The sequence below is a fragment of the Ixodes scapularis genome, unplaced genomic scaffold (genome assembly GCF_016920785.2).
Source record: "Ixodes scapularis isolate PalLabHiFi unplaced genomic scaffold, ASM1692078v2 PGA_scaffold13__105_contigs__length_92229423, whole genome shotgun sequence".
In the NCBI taxonomy this organism is placed as follows: Eukaryota; Metazoa; Arthropoda; class Arachnida; order Ixodida; family Ixodidae; genus Ixodes; species Ixodes scapularis.
This window is the reverse complement of record NW_024609839.1, coordinates 49,555,423-49,577,770: the sequence shown is the minus strand read 5'-3', so window position 1 is coordinate 49,577,770 and position 22,348 is coordinate 49,555,423. Positions and strand designations below refer to the sequence as shown.

Sequence of the window (22,348 nt, the reverse complement as noted above, 5' to 3'; positions counted from 1 at the left end):
CGTTTATTCACGAATGATTGCGTCATCTACCGTCCCGTTATAGACCCTCGCGATAATACAATTTTCCAAGATGACTTAGACATAGTTTCAATCTGATGTGACACTTGACTGATGAAAATAAGTACACACAAAACAAAAGCTATGATGTTCACCTCAAAACGACATCTCACCCCTTACACGTACTTCATTGGTAGTGACGCCGTTGGAAATGTCTCATCCTTTAAATATCTTGGCGTACATCTCTTATCGGACTTAAAGTGGAACCTTCACATTGAACACATTGCGAACAAAGCGTCGCGAACTCTTGGCTTTCTCAAACGAACACTGTTTTAAGCAGACTTAGATGCAAACCTTCTTGCCTGCACTGCCCTTGTCAGATCTCAACTTGAGTATGCATCAGTCATCTGGCACCCTCATCAAACATGTCTGGCAGATAAGATTGAATTCATTTAAAACAAAACTGCTATATTTATAGCTAGCGACTACTCCCGATTCACAAGTGTAAGCAGTTTTAAACTTAGACTTAATTTGCCACCTCTTCACACAAGGAAGCACATCGCACGCTTATCATTTATTCATAAACTGTATTACAGTCCCTCGCCTTTTAGGAAGTCAATCCTACTACCGCCTCACCATATTTCGCCCCGCTTGGATTACTCTTTCAAAAATAATCTCATATTTGCACGAACCAACATGTTTAAAAAGTCTCCACTACTGCTTGCTATATCGGACTGGAACAGCCTCCCCCAAGAAATTGCCTCCATCAGTGACTATCAGTCCTTGGTCTTCGCACTAAATATGTTAAACCTTGAATAGCCTTGTATCCCTGCAATATTTGTTGTTGTCAGTTTCTTGCTTATAATGCACATGCTTTTATTGGGCGCCATCTTTTTTATCTCTTATGTTTGAAGGGCAAAATTGCACCAAACGCTTTCTACCTTCGATGTTTGCTTTGTACCTTTATTTTTTATCATTGCCTCCTCTTGTTGTCGCTTGGTTCAGTTGTACCAATCTTTGTATTACGGTCCCCTTATCTAATGCCAGAAAATGCCCTTAGGGTTAAAATAAATAAATAATTTATCACCCTATCTCAAATAAAAACGAACAGTACTAGAAGTGTGTGTTACCACTCGAAATATCGTATGATTGTTATGATACGACAAAATATCAGCCCTATAAGAATTGTTGCTATAACTACTGAATACTTATCGGCGAATGATGCGATCTCATTGGCCCTAGAGTGACAGTAAGATGCCCACAACTCATCATGCCCTGCGCTTTGTTAAGTTGTCACAATGGCTATAGCGTGCGAGTGCGAACAAATCGGCTTCGAAACGCTGGCTAAGCTGTGGGTCACGGACAGGGCAATATTTCTCAAAGACTGCTCATCTGAAAACAGACAAACGAACGTTCGCGTGGTGTCATAGCCGTTTTGTTTCTGTTTTCCTTTATGGTCCGAATGCATTAGTTTTTGTGCACTGATCAGCCAAAGCATTATGACCGTCTACATATTACCGTGTTGATTAAACTTTGGCACGCACAAACAGCTGCGATGGTTGTCTGCTGCAAAGTCCCATATTAATCAGAGTAGATATTGATACAGATATACAGATACTCGAAACTATCTCTGAGATGCTAGCGCGATACATTTCCATCGCGATACTGTCCAGTCTTGTATCAAACGCAGATACGAGAAGCGTTAGGTGATGATGCACTTTGAACGCTGCCTGATTTACTCTGTCCGCGCGTCGCGTCGGCTGGACTCGGACTGGGCGTGAAACGGTGTATGGTACATAAGTGCAAGCATCCCTAAACTAGACAAAAAATTTCAAGACAAGGAAGCGCGTTTTATATTTAAAGATTAGTCGTCATTCACGCGCGTAACAGCACTAAAGCTAAGAGCTAATCTAATTTCATTAGACACCAGGCGCAAGATTTCGCGTCTTGCATTTGTTGACATTTGTTATTTTCGCGTCCTCCTCAAAGAAGAACTCTTAACCCCCTCCCCCCCCCCCCCCCCCTTTCGCCTTATTGCGTTTTTCCTAGACACGGCCATTCTCGTCAAATTCGAATATCCAAAAGCCGTACAAATCAATTTCAAGACTGCCCTCTACAGCTTGAAAATTCTGAGTGGAACACATTGCCCCACATATAGTAGAAATAGGCTATAGCTTGGCGTCAATTAAAAATCTTAATCCGATTAATCGTTCCTTTTAAGTTGAATAATTAAGCTATTAATTGGTTTCGCTTATTCCCATTCATAGTAAATATTTTTTTTAAAAAGGTCAATATTGAACTTTTTATTGCCTTTGCTTATTATATGATAAACGGCGGCATGTATAACTTCGGATTTTAAATCAACATTGGTGCGTACAGAAGGTTAAGGCCCAAACGAGCTAGTGATGTTTGAACATTATTGACTCAAACCACGAGCCTGGGGCAAGAAGGGGACGAACAAACGCAAGGTCTCAAACACAACTGAATTTAATTTGACAAGCGATCTTGCTTATATAGGCTCCAATCTCCAAAAAGCACTCAAAGCCTCAAAGTAGTAGTTGAGCCGCAGAGGCAAACAGGTTCCTTGATATCCCAGGGCAATAGCGAACCCCTTTAATTGTTCACAACCGCCTCTGCTGCGCTAAACGAACACTCGCACGGCGTTGAAGCGGCTCAGACACGTGTAGCATTAACAGCTTATTTTGAGTAACAAATCTTGGCTGTACAGTTCACTGTGGGTGAAAATTGCACCTAAAGTTTGCCTTTATACATGCGTAATCGTCCACGTCTTCGTGATGAAAGCGTTAAATATACTAAATAGCTGGTTAAAAATGTTCATTGCGATTAATGCATTCATTAATTAGTCGGTAAGTTAATCAATAAAGCACCCAGCCCTAGCAAACAGTAGATAAAACCAAGTTCAAGTCAGCTAGTGATTTGTTATTTTGAATATGTGTGCGAAGAAATATACTTTTTGTACATGTCGAGAATGCTTCTGTTATTTTTTTTTTTCTGTATTCTTTACGACAGAACTTAATTTTCGTGACCTTTCGTGCATGTGGAAATGTTGTTTCATTCACAGTGACGTTGAATTGGTTTGATATTCATATATATTGCCGCGTGCATGATCGAGAAGTTAAGCTTCACCGTTCATCTAGAAGATTCGCGTACATTCTTACCCCGAGAGTAAATTATAAGGAGGCCAGAATGATCTTGCCTAGTCAGCCTCGCCCTTGCTCTCTCCCGAACATTCCAGGTCGCTAGGTCGAATATTCGAGATGACGAGCGAAGTAGATTAAAAGCCGAGCGCCGTATGGCCGATTGATTCGCTGATTTCTCTCTCGCAATTGCCAGCTGTTACATAAACGAACCGTCGTCTGCTGCTGCTGCCACCGACACTCGCTGCTGTTTTCTCGACGTTTGTTCTTCTCTTTTTCGTGTCCGGCGTAAGTTCGCTCCCATTAATTCTTAAGTTTTTCCCGTTTTCGCCTTCCTTATCGACTGTCGAAGAAAACCCTTGGTGAAAACAGCTAAAAAGAACGATATATTCTTCGACGTTTCGGCCGGAGTCCGGCCTTCGTCAGGAAGACATAACTTAATGCTATGCGAAATTCTGCACGAAGCGCGTAATCGCCAACTTTACTTTTTTATTGCTCTATCCCTACTCACAAAATGCCCTTCGGGGCACTTTGAGGTATATTACATAATAAATAAATAAATATCCGCTTTCCGACGTTGGCTAAGCTATCCCACGGACATAACAACGGTGCTCGAAGCCTACGCACCGCATGACGGACAAACAAACATTCGCGTGGGGCACTACCCTTCTTGTCTCATTTGCATCTCAGCTTGCATCCGCCTTCGAAGGACGCCGGTGATGGTGAGTGCTCAAGGAACCAGACTGTAGAACTTGCCGGAAGAAAGAAGCGGCTCAGGAACAACAACAACGGCAAAACGATACAGTGAATGATGACCAACATCTATTATGAAGCAGGTTTCGCACAGAAGTTGGCCAAAACAGATCGATCTTAGGACGAGAAGAGAGAACCACAGCAAACAATAACGAAAACACCGAATGCAATTCCCGCCTGAACGAGGCACAGACAAAACCTGCTGACGCCGTTGTCCGTGGGGCTGGGTTAGTTGGTCCTTGCGGAGTTTCCTCCTCGTAGCCGCGCATAATAAATGAACGAAGGGCCGGTAAATGACGCGTCAAAGTGTGCGGGAACGCGCCGAATCGGCGCTTCCGGGCTTCTTAACGACCTCTCAGTGGTACCGCGTGGGCGTCAGCGCGTGAGTGGCTAAAGTACGGCTAAAGTGTCCGCAAATATCAAGTTGTTTTGTAGAGTTTTTCGGGGATTCACGCGGTGTAGTTATGAAGGGCCTCTTTCCCTTTTCGCGTCGACGACTGATGCAGAACTTTAGGCATTTCCGTTGTTTATCACGCAGGCGAAAAACGCCGAACGACTGGGCCGAGGACGCCTGGCGCGGGGTATAATATTCCACAGAAGAGAGTGACTGAGCAGAAGGCCATTATAAGAATTGCCTATACACACGTGTTTTTAGGCGATACGGTGGTCCTCTTCTCGATGAACGTCGTTCGTGTCTGAAAGACAACACGGAAAGGTCTCTAGAACTAAAACAAAAAGAAACACGAAGACAAAGTTCGGCGGGACTGAAGTTGCGGTCACGCAGCGCCCCAGTTAATATCACCACCTCTTCTGCTAAACTAGCTTAACAAACGTAAGCATCAGCTACCTGACAGTCAGTACTCCGTTAGAGTAGCTGGCTATAGCTTAGCTGCGGCGATAAAAGTCAGGTACTGCGAGGTGGGTTGTTTCTTCAAAAATTAAACAACCTTCGCGAGTCACCATTTATTTAGAACGAGGCATGATGCAAATAAACTGACGCTGCGCGCGTCGTTTCAATGAGTTCTTTCAGTTTCCAACATCGGTTGCCACTCCAAACTTTTCGCGGGGTATATTTTCAGGGGAAAAAAAGTATTTATTAGTTCAAAAGAGATCTCAAAAGATTTTGCCAATTCAAATGTCAAACTCTTTACTAGTATTCCAGAAGCAATTGGGAGTGTTTCGTTTACAAATCCCTTTCTGCGGAGACTACTTGAGTGCAAACACGTCACCAAGATTCGAGGGCATTCGGCGCCTACACCGCCACCAAAAAAAAAAAGATCAAAAATAAAAGCAAAAATGAGGACTGTGACAGCTGTAACGGACATGGTAACGTCCGCACAAAGAACCCCGAACGTTAACCGCAATCTTTCTCACTCCGGAATCGTGGTCCTGTAAAGCCGCACACCCTCAACGATGGAACGTGTATAGAATTCGGGTTCCAGGTTGGGTTCTCAGACACGGTCTTTGCCGCGGAAGCATTCACGCATCCCCGGCAACGCGAATCGCTCTGTGGTTGCATTCAGTGGTGACGACACGCTATACTGATCTGTCTAGAGCGAGAGTGTGCACGACGTTCGTGCTGCGGCGTGCTTAACGACAGGGACGTTAACAGGATCGTTGGGAAACGCATTTGGACTTTCGGCACCGGAGGTATCGGCGCGGCACCGATGACCGACGGGAGAGGCGTAATGGCCGCTTTTCGCAAGTATCGACGCCGCTAATTGTGCTCTGTTTAGGGCTTCATTTTGAGCGGTCCCCGGAGGCCATCGTGAGATTTAGAGGGCCCGCCGTGGAGAGGCGCGCCTGGTAATGGCACGGCAGACCACTTATGCGCTATGCGTCACTGGGCTTTATGGACAAAAAGTGCCTAGGACGTGTCCCTCACTGTTGTGCTCACCGCAAATGCGTGCTGTCGGCTCGATTTATAGCTGGAAATGTCACAACTGTTTAAGCCGCGATCTCGGCGGAGGCAGAGAAGTAGATGTGAAGGTGGCAGATGCGCGTATTACTTTAGCCCCTGCTGTTTTCCACTCGATGAAGGCTCCCAAGGAACTCTGGTAAAAAAGAGAGGTGTCTGATTGGCACCGCCTCGGACATAGAGTAAAGTGTGTAACATTCGCTCGTATTTTTGGCAAACGGCATTTGAGACGAACTAGGGCTATATGGCCTCTAGGAACCGTTATTAATCGCGCACACGTTTTCGAGGCCTCGTGGCGCACGACCGCGCCTGCGCGGGAGCCCTAAACCGAAGGATGATGTGTGCCGCCAGAGTGAAACGTTTGGACATATATCTGACCTCATTCAGAAACTTCTTTCTTCTTCCATCGTATACCCAAGCACCGGGAGTTGGAACGCGCCACCGTAACAGCTCGGGGCGCTTGGGCCCCTAAATAATCTGCGCTCCAAGTATCGGCACTCCATTCCCCGACTTTCTACGTGTGGGTGCCGCTATATTGGTGCTTGACGCATAGAGGGCGCATTCGAAGCTCCTTAACGATTCGAAAGGTTTGACTTCCTCAGTGTTAAACACATTGTCGGGGAGCTCCTGCGATATGGAATCGCTTTGTCACGAACTATCTTACCGTTTCTGAAGTACGGAAAACCGTTTCCTGCGATTTAAGATAAAGCTTCCCATAACTAGCAACTGCAGCAAGTGAGTTCAAGGACCAAGACGGCCGAAGTGTCCATACTCAGAAAAACATAGGTTATTACGTGGCTCAAGAAAAAGCCATCTCCGTGCTTCCGGTCACGTGTCAGACATCTCCGCTCCTCCAAAGAGTACGTCTTCTCACACTTTTTTCTTTTCCTGCTGGTATTTCTTTTCTTTTTTTTTCTCCCGTCGTCGCGTCAGCACCATACCAATAGCAGTTTGGTAATGCCTTGGGAAATCCGAATCATCAGCCTTCCTCGCTGGGTCGAGCGAAAGCAGCGAATATTTGCGCCCAGCAGCGCGTGGTATTGAAAAGGCAGGCGCGTCCGCCCGAAAGGAACACGAGAACGCGCTGAAGACATCCGATGCCTCCATTTAGATCCCCCGGCCATCCCGGGACCGAAAAGGGGCTCGGAGGAAGACACGTGCGAGGACCCTTACTGGTGCGACGACTAGATTGTTTGGTTGCCTAGATACTAGACCTTGCGCACTGGCTACCGGACGCCTTCGTAAAGCGTTAGAAGTATAGAATCGGAGTCGCACCGCTAATATACCATAATAAAAAAGAAATTCTGCGGACACTTTCTGAAGCGCGGTTCTTTCTTACATGACGGTCCTGTCAAATTGGTCTTTAAAAAACTGTCTGCAGACAGTTTTGAAGCGTGTATATGTATAAAGATGACATGCTTCAAACATGCTTGAGGCGAGTCCGAAGGTAATTAATTCTGCCATGATGTCTGCATAGAAACTCCGTGTCTTCTTCTGCATGGCTGCGGATTTACAATGTTGACGTTTCTGTCTGATTGCTGCTTTAGAAGAACAACGTTTCCGCGATGATAAACGGGCGAATCAGTTTGAGTTCTACACAAATTACAACTTTGTCTCCTGTTTTAAGATTTCGATGTGTCAACGCAATGCTTAACAACTGTTTCTGTGCGGTGCCAGATGCACAGAATGTTTTGCAGCTACTGATATATATCTATATACGAGTTGTTTCAGCGGAGGCTAGGGCGAAAACGATCGGGTGGTAGTGGAATATAGACGCTTTCAGGCAGCTGTGCATGGGCGCCACCATAACCGACCTTCAGTTTTCGTTTCCTCTGATTCCGTTCGCTCCACTTCTTCATTGTCACAGCAGGACAGGTTATCGTCACTTTAGGTGTTACTGTGTCCTTCTCCCCAGCATAGGCCTTTGTGGAGGCTCGTGAACGCCCGCTTCAGTGGCTCGGCATCTCCGTAAGACAAGAGAAGGTCGGCTATGGCAGCTCAACCTGGCGCGCGCTGAAAGCGTCTATAATAAAAATACCCTGAGACTGGAGACCATCGGTGATCGGTGCACTTTTGTGTTTTTGTGGAAAGAGGTTTTCGTTCCTTCGTTTCTATCAGGCTTGTATGGGTTTTTGAAGGCTACATCAACACCATCCATGCACGTAGCCAGGATTTTGCTTCGTGGGGGAGGGGGGCGGTTATGGCAAAAATGCTTTATGACGCGGAGGGTGAGAGGAGGCCCCAGCAAAATGGATGATTTCGGGGGGGGAGAAGCGCCGGGCGCCATGCCCCCCCCCCCCCCCCCCCTCCCCCTGGATACGTGCCTGACACCAACTTTTGTCATATAAATTCAGCTGTGTTTGTCCTTCGTGAGACCTCCGTGTTTGTTCGTCCTTTCTTCTCCCAGTCTCGGGGTGTTCTCCTTACATTAAAGTACCATATTTGACTGTCTATTTTATTCCAGTTCCCTACGACACGGCAAAACGTTAGGCAATATATTTTGAAATGATATTACGATATTACGTGATCGCCGAAACAGTTTTCCATCTTTAATACGAGCTTAGGACCCGCAATGAATGAGATGGTGTCAGTCCATGGAAATTATTTTGCACCAACACATGGTAACCGGGTGGTTCTCCCTGGTAGTCGGACGTCTTATAGTCTTAGTCGATTTGTCGACACTGCGTCGAGCCCGGAAGACGCTGACTGGCGAAGGCACCCGTGAGTTTGGCGAAATATCACGCAAAAAGGAAGACCTGCGCCCTTTCCCCGAATTTTACCACTATACCTCGTTCACCCTTAAGCTGAGACTAGAAGTTCCGCCTTCAGCGCGAGCTTTCTGCCCTTTCTAACAAAAGTGTGAACGAGCAGGCACGCGCAACCAAAGCACTGCGGAAGCCAGCGAGCTCGCTCTGTGGTTGTTCCAAAATTTACTCGATCCGATTCCAGAGTAAAGGTTTCGTACCGTGGCGTTTCAAAAACTTACACGAGCTTACTCGATGACGTCAGAACTCGCGCTCTAGAAGCAGGTTGTTTACTCAGGAGTAATTACTCAGATTGCCCTCCTTGATCGGAAGGTTACGTCGGATCAAATGGAGTAAATACTTCCCGTGATCTGTTCGACGTCTGCTCGTCGTCTGCTTTCTGTGCCCACAGCAGTCGAAGCTCCTCTGTTCTGTTGACTTTCATGGCAGACGTTCGAAATGACAGATGCAATGACAGGTGCAGCCATTTATGTGCGGTTATTGCGATTTCCTGTTTTCAACGCACGAATTGACTGTTCGTCACATCCAGACCTTGCACGTTCCCCAGGAAGGTATACCTGTTGTTATTATCAGAGTGCGAGCATAAACAGGAGCTTCTCCGACCTCGTTCCCGGCGTTGGAGTCAAGTCCTTATACTTACGTTCAAGGCTGAAAATGTTCGAACGCGGGACGTGATGTGGGAGTACTTTTCCCCCCAGAGAGTGTGTAATGAGATGCTATCGTTTTTCATGTAGTGAAGGCTTCGAAGATTTGATGTATTTGATCAGTCGACAGTCCCACCCCTTCTACCTCTCCAAGAAATATAACGGTTTGGATATTATCTACGTGATTTTGTAATCATATTCGCGTCAAAGCGAACATAAGTTACACATCACTGTTGAGAAGGCCCCCTACGCTGTACCGCTACACCCTGTGGGGGTGATTTCCTCATAACGTAATCGGTGCAAATCACGATGCGTGGAACGTATGCGTTCAGGGCACCTGGACTTTACTTGCAGCGATCGTGCTGAATAATAATAAAAAAAAATAATGTCTAACTGAAAAGGTGTCGGTATTTTTGATATTGATATACAGCACAAAAGGAAGGTGAGCAAAAGGAGGTGGTGGAGCCACCTCTGGAAACACCGCGTCCTCACCGTCAAGGAAAAGCTTCGCATCCGTTACTCTTAAGGCCTGTTCACACATGCAGCGGAGCGCTACAAGCGTAGCTCTGACCTCGCGCTGGGCGCGTGCTGACGGGAGCGTTCACCAGCTTTGTATCGCACCGTCAAAACTGTTGCTCATGGCCGGCGATAAGCAGTTGACGGCACGTGAGCAGCGCTACATAAGCGCTTCGCTGCATGTGAGAACCGGCCTTTATCGTCTCTTCGAGTGCCTTCTCCATGATAAAAAGAGATCGACTTCTACTTTCCGCCATCGCTGCCACGTTTTTTTTTTTTTTTTTTTTTTTTTTTAGTTTAGTACGAAGCCAATCCGCGTAGAATCCAGGTGATAATCCCGGCCGTTCCAAACGCGAGTCGCGGTCGAATCATTTACTCGCGATGTCACGTGGTATTACCCGCTGACGTAAGAGAGAGCTTACTTGCGTAAGATTTGTAACACATCCTTTGAGACGCTGCGACGCGCGCTGGCGGCAACGCTGCCACGAGCCAGCAGTGATGACGTTGGGGGAAAGGGGGGGGGGGGGGGGGGAGGCGCGGAAGGCGCCGGCGTTGACTTTGAGGTATTAATGCGCAAACACACTCAGCCACCGATACGTTCTCTTTTTTTTTATTATTATTGTTAGCAACCGGGCCCCCCACCCAAGCCTATGTTGAACGCTGGTGTTACGTCAATGTTTGGCTTGGATCGTGTTGCAATCATTACCTCGGAGTGTGCCTGGCTCTAGCTCGCGGTCAATAACCCACTACGCGGTGGAAGCAATTACAAAAGCGTCAGACAACCCGTGTCACTCGATACGATACTGGAATAGTCCATATCGCAATATTTATATCTTCCATACGAAGCCGCTGTTTGTAAAACTACATAAACGTTACGCTTTAAGTGCGAGCGAAGTCGAAGCCGCAAGCGCGAGCACGCTCCCCTGAACCATAGCGTTGAAGGGAAACTGAAGCGGTTCTGTATCTGAAAAAAAAAAAAAAAAAAAAACACTTAGATCGTCTTTATTTTCCTCGAGGATCACGGATATCGAGAATATATTTCAAATTTTTAGCACAGAGTCTGCAGAAAAGTATTTTCAAAGTACCGCTGAAGTCGCTCCCCCATCCCCGGAGCGTAACGTCATATCCAGAGTTTTTTTAATCTCCGTTCTCACGCATCTTTAGCGCCTATCAAAGCTAGGCACGAGCGCTCTCGCTATTTCCGAATAGGTAAAAAAAGGGGCGTCACGACTGATGTCAGTGCGGGGGAATATAGCTGGCGAGCTTGCAATTGCACGCGCTGCCCACCACACGAGCAACACGAGCTTGACGGCCGAAAAATCCTAGTATGACGTAACGACCGGTCAGAGATTTTTCTTGTTTTCTCGCGTTTAGTTACATCTTCAGCGAAAACAAACCTAATCTTCAGATTCACGGAATAAAACTACTCCAGAACTCCCCCTAACTATTTTTTTAAGAATCTCTGTAGCTTTTCTTTAACGATACTTGTTTTGCACAAACGCGCGTGCTTGACAGTGCTTCTAAATCCCAGAGTACCCTCTACCCAGAGGTCGCTGTCGTACTGAACCTGAGTATAAAAATTGCAACCATGATGCCCCGACTGGTACCCATGCGTGCGAGCAGGTGAAACGTGCGCGTGAACGTAGCCTTGGAAAGCTTGCAATGTCTCTACCCGTGCGCGCGCGCCCTCACAACACAGACATGGGGGCGGTCAGTCGCCCAGCTAGAGTGAACTACAAGAGCGGTAGTGAGATCAGGCACCGACGCACACCATGCACTGCTGCGAGCCGGCGAGCGTGGAAAGGTTCCGGGTGTACGCAGTGCCTCTATGGTAGTATGTGCTGGCGGATCCAAGAGTTCGAGGTCTTTCGGTGAGAAAGTTTGGCTTGGCGATTTGCAGCGCGAAATGGCTCGCGTTCACATCAGAACTTTATTTTTTCAGTTTTGTTTCTACTCTCCACTTAGAATTCTGTGTTTTCTATCGCTTATGTCGATTGAAGTGCACTGCGGAATCGACTACGACGACCACGACAACGCCAGTAGTGCAGCAAATGCTATGCCATGCATGCGGTACTATACTCCCTTCACCGTTATACCGAGACTAGAAGCTCTGCCTTCAGCTCGAGCTTTCTGCCCTTGCTGACACTATGAACGCGCAGGCACGCGCAAACAAAGCACTGCAGAAGCCTGCGAGCTCGCGCTGAAGGAGGAGGTTCTAGTTACTGGTTAAGGCACATTCACACGGGGGAGAAATTCCGGGAATTTCTCCACGGCCCACGCATCCCGCGACGAAAACGTCAGGCTTCGCGATGTGCAATCGCGTTTTCGTCTCGTGATGCGCGCGCGATTTCTCCCTCGTGCGAATGGTGAACGTAGAACAGCAGATGCACGCAGCGTCACTTATGCGAAGCGCAAGTTTGTCTGCTTCTTACTTAGGGGTTGCGAGGACATCAGAACGCGGAGCTGTAATTGGCCGATTGAAAACATAGTGGTAGGTAGACATCAGTCTATTCAACCATTGAGGTCTACCCACTATCCTTTTAATCAAAAGCCAATCGGAGCTCGGTGTCGCTCTGACGTCAGCGCAACTCCTACGCAAGAGGCAGACGAACTTGCTCTCCGGACCGGGCGACTAAGTCGTCTGCTTTTTGCGAGGAAGTTGCGGTGACGTAAAAACGACGCCGACCTCTGATTGGCTTTGTTTGAAAGGATAGTGGGTAAACCTCAATGCTGAATGTCTTCAGCTCTACCCACTATTTTTTTTTTTTTTTTAGTCAGCGAGTAAGAGCTCGGCGTTCTGAATTCATCTTAGCCCCTGTGCAAGAAGCAGACGAACTTGCACTCCGCATTGGTTGGTCGCCTTTTCCCTCATCAGATGTATTGACGAGGAGAGAGGTTGACGTTGATGAAGTTCGTCAGAACCTTCCCTTACAATGACGCAACGTCTTCTCCGCTAGTGTTTACAGTGCACTGGCGAGGATTAACTTCTAGCCGTGCGAAAATCAATGCAGTCTCGTTTTGGACCGCGATGAACCAGCACCTTTGCGATAGAAAGATCTGGGAGGTGTTGTATGAATGTTTTCCAGCGTTAGCGGTATGTAGCAAGCCGCGAACAAATGCGGCCGCCACTGACTGCTAGCAAACGGCGACACCCAAACAACACTTCTCCCGCAGTTCCCGCGGCTATGTAGAGCGCAACGCCACTAAAGATAACCACGTTTAATACCGTATATATTCTGATTACCGCGGAGCTGATAAGGGCTAGTTTCCCCAGGATCGCGTCCCCCGCAAAGAAATGAAGACACGGAACTCTGGAAACCTACCGCCATCTATGAGCGACGGCGGCAAGCCACGGACATGGTTGCCGCTGTCGCTTATAGATGGCGGCAGCCTTTCCACTCTGGCTTGCCGACTCGCGGTCGGCCATTACTTTTCATTGTACAACCCCGCTGGTCTTCCTTCTTCACCAGAGTGGAAAGGATGAAGGTTTTCTTTTGTCTTTGTGACAGGGTTTTTGGGTAAGAGCGTCTCATGTTCCAACCGCGCTTTGGGATCATAGCGCACTTGTCATAGGAGCCAGACTGGAAAGACTGAAGGTTTTTTGTTTTCTTTTTCTGACAGGGTTTTTGGGTAAGAGCGTCTCGTGTTCCAACCGCGCTTTGGGATCTTAGCGCACTTGTCATAGGAGCCAGACTGGAAAGACTGACGGTTTTTTGTTTTGTTTTTCTGACAGGGTTTTTGGGTAAGAGCGTCTCGTGTTCCAATCGCGCTTTGGGATCTTAGCGCACTTGTCATAGAAGCCCGGTTATATATAGGTCCAAAATTGATGTTCGGCTGCGTGCTTTTGTGAGGGTGCGTGCAACAAAACAAACTGAATACGGAAAGCAGGTTCAAAGTAACTCGATTTCGACTTCAGCAAAGCATCGATAGGGTATCACGTGATTAAAGCTCCCAGCGCTTGTCACTACACGGTGACTGTAAGTCGCGCTCGGATTACTAATAGAGTATACAAAAGACAGTCTGCAAGCACTGTCTGAGCCGTGTCTCTTCCTCGTAGGACGGTCCTCTCGCGTGAGTCTTAACCAAAAACTGTCTGCAGAGATATTTGAAGCATATGCGTGTATCAAGCAAGCACGCCTGCAACAGACTCGAGTCGTGTCCGCGGATGATTCGGTCTTCGTGTCCGCGGAGAAACTCCGCAGACACGAAAAGAGAAACCCCGCCTCTTTTCTGTGATGTAAGCACGAACGGTGTGAGTGCGGCTCCAGAGGCGTAACATTGGATGCTCAGGCTGCCTTGATTTACGTGATCACTGTGGCGCTATCCGTCCACCATTTTGTGGCACACATTTCTTTTTTTTTACTTCGCAATTATTTTTTTTTGAGTTCGTTCAGAGTGAAACGCGTAACTTGAATTAAGTTTTTTTTGTTTTTATTTTTGTTTTTTTTTAACGGAAGGTAGCATTTAGTTTAAACATAAAAGAGGCAGCGCAGCCCCGGTTTAAAACGTGGGAAATATACTGCCTATTTCAAACTAACCTTTAAAAATAATTGACATGTAATAAATGTTTAAAAAAAAATCGTGTTTTATGAATGGCTACTTTATGGCCCTTTATGGCAAGTAATCTTTATTGGCTCTTATAGAGGTATGAGGCTTAGACATTCTTTGAGGTACCACGAAACAATATTGTATTAATCGATTCGCTGAGCGCAAACGTAAGGACACCAGAAAAGCTATTTAACAGAGTTCTATTACGAAAAATGTGCCATGTAAGCGAGATTTGTCTTGCACGTCAAAAACCCCCGAGGGTCAAAGTGAATCCTTATTAGTTTTTCGCTGGTGTGTGCCAAATGCCCGATGCCGTTCGCTGGTTTGGCACGTAAGCCCCACAGTTTACATTCCTAAGAGTTCGCGAAAACCATTTGGCGGTATAAGTTCGACTGGGTGAGTGACTACAGCTGAACCATTAAAATCGAGCGTCGGTTTTGCGCCACCTATCCAAAATGATCCTCAACTTCAAGACACCCTCTGGCGGATCTTGGTCGAGGCTCCCAAGTGAGGAAGCTTTGTGCATCGGAGGTAGCGAGCGACTTGTTCCGTCAATGGAGACCCACGCATCTAGTGGCTTCCCTCCATCACCCCCGGAATACGCGCACATGAACAATGCGCCAAACTTACCTTTTTCCTGACTTGACAACAATTAAGCGTAACCGATTATCGAAGAGTCATCTGGCGGCGTCGCTTGCAACCAAGGCGAGGAGATGACTTTACCTAGCAGCTGCGACGCACACGGTTTCCAAACCTATATTAATCTTACCGCGCGATCCAAATGCTGCCGGTTATTAAAACCTACCACGGTCGCGCACCCCTCCTCCCACCTCCTCCCCTTCACTACCGCAGTACGGAACCCGCCATATCACACGGGTTACGTAAACAGACGGGTTACACCTATGGAATGTCATTGGAACACGCACCGAACGCCCCAACACGCAGAATGTAACGGGATAGAAGCTTTCATTACTATATTATTATCAAAAAGAAAACGGCGAATACGGTGGAACATGGTCAGGATATTTAATTACCCACATCGCGTCCCGCCAGAATGCAAATAACGCAGCTTGCGTAAAGCGCGGTATTGTGGTCAGTGCACCGTTCAATCGATCGCTCAAATTTTTGTACTCAAAAGGTTTCGCAACGGAAACAGAAGAGGGGGAAATTTGTAAAATAATAAAAGTCGCGTTTCTTTCGCCAGACGGCTCGCTATCAACGAATAACAAAACGAAATAACCCACCCTAAAAGGACATTGAACCTTTCGTACGTGCCGCTCGCGTGTACAACCAGAGTGTCGAACCGGAACCGAAGCGAACCGGAGACCGCAACCGAACCGTTATTTTTAGCCGACCTCAAATGGAAACGAACCAAAATCTTCGCCGCCAACTTGGGGCTGAACCAAAACTGAACCGGGAGAAAAAAAAAATATATATATACATGTATATATATAACGGTAACTGGTTCAAAACGGGTGCATAGTATTTTTTTTTCGTGAATATCACAAGATTATTGTTTGAGAATAGAAGATTGGCAGCCGTACTGCTATGCAGGGATGGGCAAAATACTTGCAAATATGTATCGAAATACAAATACAAAATACTTCGCCAAAAATGTATTTAATTACAAATTTAATTACATTTCCAAAAAAGCATTTAAATACAAGATACAAATACAACCAAATGTATTTGGTCTCCTCCAAATACTTTTCCAAATACATTCCTCAAAATTTGCGTCAGCGACTTCAGAGCACCAGCAACAAGTTTCTGGGTATCTCATTTTAATTTCGCATCGCACACACGGGAGTTAGTGTGCGAGGCTCTAGTAACGTAATAGAAATATAATCACACACAAAAAAATATTAATCAGCTTGGACGTAATAGGTGAAAAAAGTACAAAGCTTCAAGCAGCTTTTTTGTCGATTACGTTTTGGTATAGACCAACAAAGAACCGAGACGACCAAGAGGCGCAGAACTAGCTAGAGAATTTTTTATTGTTGCAACTCGCACCAGTTACGAAAATGTGGACGACCCGAGCATTTAGAATGTTCCAGGCAAAAATATGGATGGAAATCAGGCTGGAAAGCATCACAAGTTGTCACAGGCACTTATTTAGCCAGTCTGCCTGTGAACGTCGATTTCGTCACTAAACGCTCGTGCTTGATTGAGAGACACTGCATTCGGTGCAGAACTTAGTTTTCTTCCTGCTCTGGACACGTCTCAGGATGAGCAAATTGAGTCATGACAATAAATTTAAGAGATGTATTTTCGCCCACAAAATTGTATTTAATTACAATTGTATTTGAAATACCCACGTTTTAGTATTTAAATACACACGTCAAATACATTACCCAATTTGTAATTAAATACAAATGCAAAATACACAAAGTATTTCAAATACGTATTTCAAATACTTGTATTTGAAATACTGCCCATCCCTGCTGCTATGTATAGATCAAATCATCGAACACAGATTTGCAATGTTTGAGAAACCGTACTGGTTTCGTGGCGCTTTTGTATTGGCGCTATGAATAATCTTTTGTCACGTGGTCACGTGACATCATAATGTGCGGACACGCTGTTAATTAATGCCACGTCACGTGACCTCGTGATTTCACGTGACAAAGTCACGTGACTCACTGGTCGAGTCGATATAAATTGAGAACATCACTAGATTTATTAGCGTTGTTGACACCGTGACCTCACATAACTTTGTCACTGGGCTTCGCATCGCAAAATACGTGACACTCGACGTACACGATTGTCATGACCGCGAGTCGAGCGCTCGGGTTCGTAATAAGTAATAATCAGCATCGACAATCAGCCTCGTCAAACATTCAGATGTTTGACGAGGCTTGCGGACTGACTTTAATATGCTGTATGGGGTGTATTCACTGGCGGCCATATCTGTGAGCGCTAATGCTGAGCACGTGCTGATGGCGAGCTTCCACAGTTATTTTGCGATGTGCACCCCGCACCATCAAGATTGCCGGTCTTGGCAGCCTATTACTGCGAGCTCGTTCTGAGCATGTGCTCTAAGCAGTGACCTCAAATATGGCGGTCAGTGAATACTCCCTATAGGAGCAGCGTGACCCCAGCTTAACAACGTCTGAAGCTCAGCCCATATGCTCTATGCTTTGCCAACCCCAGCGCATGATGAACACTGACAGTATATAATTAACGTCAGAATACATGGCCACTCGTTCTAATTGCGAGTTGGGAAAAAGAAAGCTGTTTCTTTCCTTTTCTTTTTTTTTTCTGTGTCTGAGATTGCGCGGAAAGGAATCGGTACAAGTTACGCGTTAAGTGTTAACACATTAATTGTATCGTGTTACGCACACGTCTGCCATTGTAGGCATATGCGTTCTACAGCTACGTTTATATAAAAAACAAGGAAAACTTACACTGTATAGGTTTTCCTATTGAAATTGTTTTTTTCCCCCACTTGGCCTTAAACAGGTAAGCTTCTTCTTAAAAAAGAAAAAAAAAAACAAGTACTTCTTTATCTTTTAGATTTTTCTGAGGAGAAACAACACGAAACACAAAAAAGCTCCACCACATAAGATGTCTTCAAACAAACACAACCATTTCATTTGCGGCAGTCCCGCCTGAAGAAATCGACATGGGATCAAACGGAATTTGAAACGACAAAAAGAAAAACAAAAACAAATAAAAATGAGTTCGGACAAAAGAGGATTTAAAAAAAAAAAAAAAGAAGAAGCAGCTATGCGCGGTTTGCGAAATACTTTAAATTAAATATAGTGCCTTTGGTAATTTACCTAAAAAGCTTGACCACGGCAACGGAATCTTTCTGGTGCCGTACAGCGGCGGTGACGCAGCTAATACAGCATACAAAAGACAGACCGCAGATGTCTTCGAAGCCTACGTATCTATAGAGCAAACGTCCTTGGACAAGCTCGAGACCTATCCGCGGATAAATCCGCCATCTTATCTGTGGAGAAACTCCGCGTCTTTTGTGCGATGAACGGACAGAGTGACTCTGTTTTTTTTTAAGTTTCTACATTGTTCCGTGTCTACGCGTGTGTTTCCGTTAGCGCGTCTCGAAAATATTATCGGCACAGGAAGGAACGTGGGTAAAAATGGACATTACATTTAATATATTGTCACGAAGAAAATTAGATCGTACCTCGCACCTCCACCACTTTTGTAACGAAGAAAATTAGGTCGTACCCCGCACCTCCACCACTTTCGTAACGAAGAAAATTAGGTGTCTTCTTCTTCGTTGATGAAACGATTACTCTGTTTATTTAAGAAATCTAGACAAAGACTGTTTTACATCACTTTGAACATTATATAACTTGAGATTAAACTTTTGAGGGGGAAATAATTCTAACCGAAGGAAACTTTCCCTGCCGTCCTCCCTGACCACACACACCCTCAGCGGGGGCCCCGACCACAGCCAAACTCGACAAACACAGTTCCACACAAAGGCGGGCGAGCCGAACTCCTCCACAGCCGTAAGGGGGACCAAGTTTGCGAGCTAGCGGGCGGACGGCTCCACAGCCGAAGGGGGGTCGGACGTGCAGGTTGGTTTTCCAGAGGCAGGGAGATGTCCAAGGCTTGGTATCCAGGAGCCAAGTGCCTTACGGCCCTTCGGTGGCCGCTTATATTCAGTTCAGCAGCATTCTGGGGTCCTTCAGTTCACCAATCAGAGAAGTTTGGAAGGACCAATCAAGAGGGGTTTTCTTAGCACCAATCAAAAGGCTCGGAGCTCAAAGCAAATACGAACATTCCAAAAAACATGCGCATACACGAGACAGAACACATTCCAAACGAAGCTGACAAGAGCAGCCATAAACAACAGAAAGCACTTCCGTACGCGGACAGAGAAGTTACACATACACAGCGCAAAACCACCTCCGAAGTAAAGATCCCAAATGCAAACATACACAAGACAAAAAGTTTCCAACGCGGGGTTCTGTAAACCAAGTATAGTGTTACAGCGCTCACGTTCTCCCCCATTTGGGGTCCCCCGACCCCGGCGGAATCCAACAGCCGTCCCGTGTAGACGGAAAGAACTCTCGAAAAAGGCAAAAACATAAAGTGAAGCTAGACGAAATACTCGCGCGAGCAAAACTTCGCGACAATATATATATATTTCCATTTTGCCATTAAGATTAATTGGCGGGAAAAGCCTACTGTCACGTTACTCTAGGGCGGAGAAAATGAAGACGACTCGATATACCCGAAAAACAAATTGTAGTATCTTGATACGTGCTGGGAACGGCGTTTCATATATACCTCGCTAATGAGGTCATCTTCCAAAGTTTGGTAATTAAATAAAAGCAAATATAGCTAGCTGATTTTCCTTTTTTTTATGAATGGCTGAACTTAGCGATTTGATCATTACCTCGAGAAAAAGAGGCTCCGTAGCCGTCTTGAAAGAAAAATTTATGCGAGGATGATAATGCAGATATATACAAGGGAGCACCAAACACTCTATTTTTTTTTCATCTTTCTAGATTTTTACATTTTTTGTGTTTTCTTTATTTTTATATATCACTTCAACGTCGTGTAACACTAAACTATAAAGCTCGTTCAAAAAGCTCGTTCATGATGACTTTCTCATAGAAAGCGACCCATGTTATTAAATAAAAAAAAAAATCTTGATTTAAAAGGATCGGTGATTGAGTGCATTGGGGAACGGTCAGTTGATCAATGATGCTCAGACATGTACGTAACACGTTGCTAGTAACGAGTGACTTTTAACCAGTTTCTTTTTCGGTAACGAGTAACGTACTTAGTGACTTTTTAGAAATGGAACGAGTAAGCGATTTAGTTCCTTTCAAGGTCAAGTAACGACTAACGGTATTTCGTTACTTTTGATGAGTAACGTATACAATACCGTTTAAAGAGACTCGTTTTAATACCAACATAAATATGCGTCTATTGCGACAAAGGCAGATGGGCAACTAAAAAAATAACTGAACGGTACGACAGTATAACAAGGTTCATCGCTGAGCACGTCAGGCGAACTCTACAGCTGGGATTGTCCTTCATCCAGCGAATACAACAGGGTTCGCTGGCTGAACATTCAAAAATCGTGCGCCGACCGAATGTAAACCCGGAGGTTGCCAACACGTGAAGGCGCACAAACCGTTGTCGACTTCAAAAATTTGGATCGAGAGAGAACAAAAAAAGAGAAGGGTATTCACCAGTTCTTCCCGAAGCACAACACTGCCGTTCCTTCGAGGGCGTCGGTAGAACAACTCATCAGCGTCGCCGCATATGAATTCTCAAGAAAGAGTGGGGACACGACCGATGAAAACTTCGAGAGGCAGCTACTGCTTAATTTCAGTGACTACTGACAAGAAAACGATAATCAATAAAACAAAAGCAGTTGCGTATATGGTCGACAAAGTAACGAGGAAGAGCATCTCGTTACTTTTGAGGTAAAGCAACGCGTACCTTTTGAGAATCGTTAGCGAGTAACGTATTCAGTTACTATTTTTTGGGGTAACGTGGGTATGCCTTCTGCGACTTCACTATACTGCCTCCCAATTTACCCTATGGCGCATATGCTTTGTTTCACTAGCTCGTTAGCCATCCCCAACCAGTTTGCTATCACGACTAAACCGAACACGCGCCTTAAAGACGCTGCAATCCTTTTTTTTTTTTGCGTGATTCTTTTAGCTGGTAATTGCAAACCCACAAAGACAAAGCGCGCAGTGACGAGGAAATATATTGACTCATGCTGCATTCGTTCCATCGGACCGTACAGTGAAACGGAGTAGATAATAGAGAGTTTTAGCAGGTTGTTTTTTTGCCCCGATAACGATACCTCCTCTCCCCTCCGGCGGCCGTGGGCATGCGCCTTAGCGTTATCGGGTATCGTTATCGGGGCGAAAAAGCGATCTACTAAAACTCTAGTAACAGCGACGCAGCCGAGTTCCCTGAATTCGTCGCATGGGGGCGCGGTATACTTTAAGAGGAAGAGTGGATTTCAAGACTGTAGAGATTACCAAGCAAAGATTAAGTGAATGGTGGCTGAAATCGAGAGAAAACTAGGTATTTTCTTATTTACTGATGGCAAGGGGGTTTCATAGCCTCATTTTCTTCGCACTGCAGAGTGAATATAGGTTTCACATTTAAATATTCTAAGCTTAAATGTAAAACAAAATGGATAGGTGGCGTAAGCTACCGCCCGATCCAAAGGGCTCAGCCGTATTCATCCATCCATCCATCGGTTGTGGCGTCTCCCGGATTGCGGTGGTGGCGGCGATATCTTGCGTCTCCGGTGAAACGTACATTTCGAGTATAAGAATGTAGCTAACTTTAGGATGGAGCGGCTTAAGGGTAGAAATAAATAACGCATTAAAAGCGTCCTGTCGCCTCCTCGCTCTTGTGCCGTGCAACGCTCGATGATAAGGCGAAAAGTTGAACGCAAAACGCCTGCTGCAGCGTTGGGCAACTTTGCGAGTTCTCAACTCTCAGTTAGGTTGATGTGGCGTCGGTATACACGTAGAAAGATGTGTTCACGAGATTTAGCGCTCCTACATTCCATAAGAAAGCACTCGGTGAAGCAATATCGCTGTAATCTGTGGAGAAGGCTCGGTCAACAAAGAGGCTCAAATTACGGCGCGTTAGCCAGGAAGGCTGACCGCGTTTTTCGACCTAAATAAACTATCGCCGAAAGTTCGAACCGCTTGAGGATGTGACTCTGGCGATTAACATTGAACGCAAAATTTGCTAACATCACGTTACCTACACCAAAAAGATTAAAAAAAATAATTGAGAAAAAACATGATTTCTTCATGAGCCAACGAACATCTAAGCCTCGTGTCGTCAAAACATGACATTGCAAACGCTTGAAGCAACTCTCAAAATACACAAAACAAGAAGGGGCTAGCAAGAAATAAAATATTATGCCGTTTCTTGTTGTCGAGTGTTTTCTTTTTACCTATATAAATTTCACATCCGTCCTCAATGTCAGCTAGTTTTTATTTAGACGATATCACGCTTAGTTGGGCATCCCCTTATAGAGAACCTTCGTCTCTCAAGTATCATTTGATCCAGGTAATGTCATGT

The 22,348-nt window shown here is 45.6% G+C and overlaps 1 protein-coding gene across 1 annotated transcript in view; it reads right to left on the bottom strand.

Annotated features, from left to right (window-relative positions):
• The window catches only part of LOC120842316 (corticotropin-releasing factor receptor 1-like), a 177,943-nt gene that overhangs the window by 52,375 nt on the left and 103,220 nt on the right, over nucleotides 1–22,348 (bottom strand). The window lies entirely within an intron of this gene.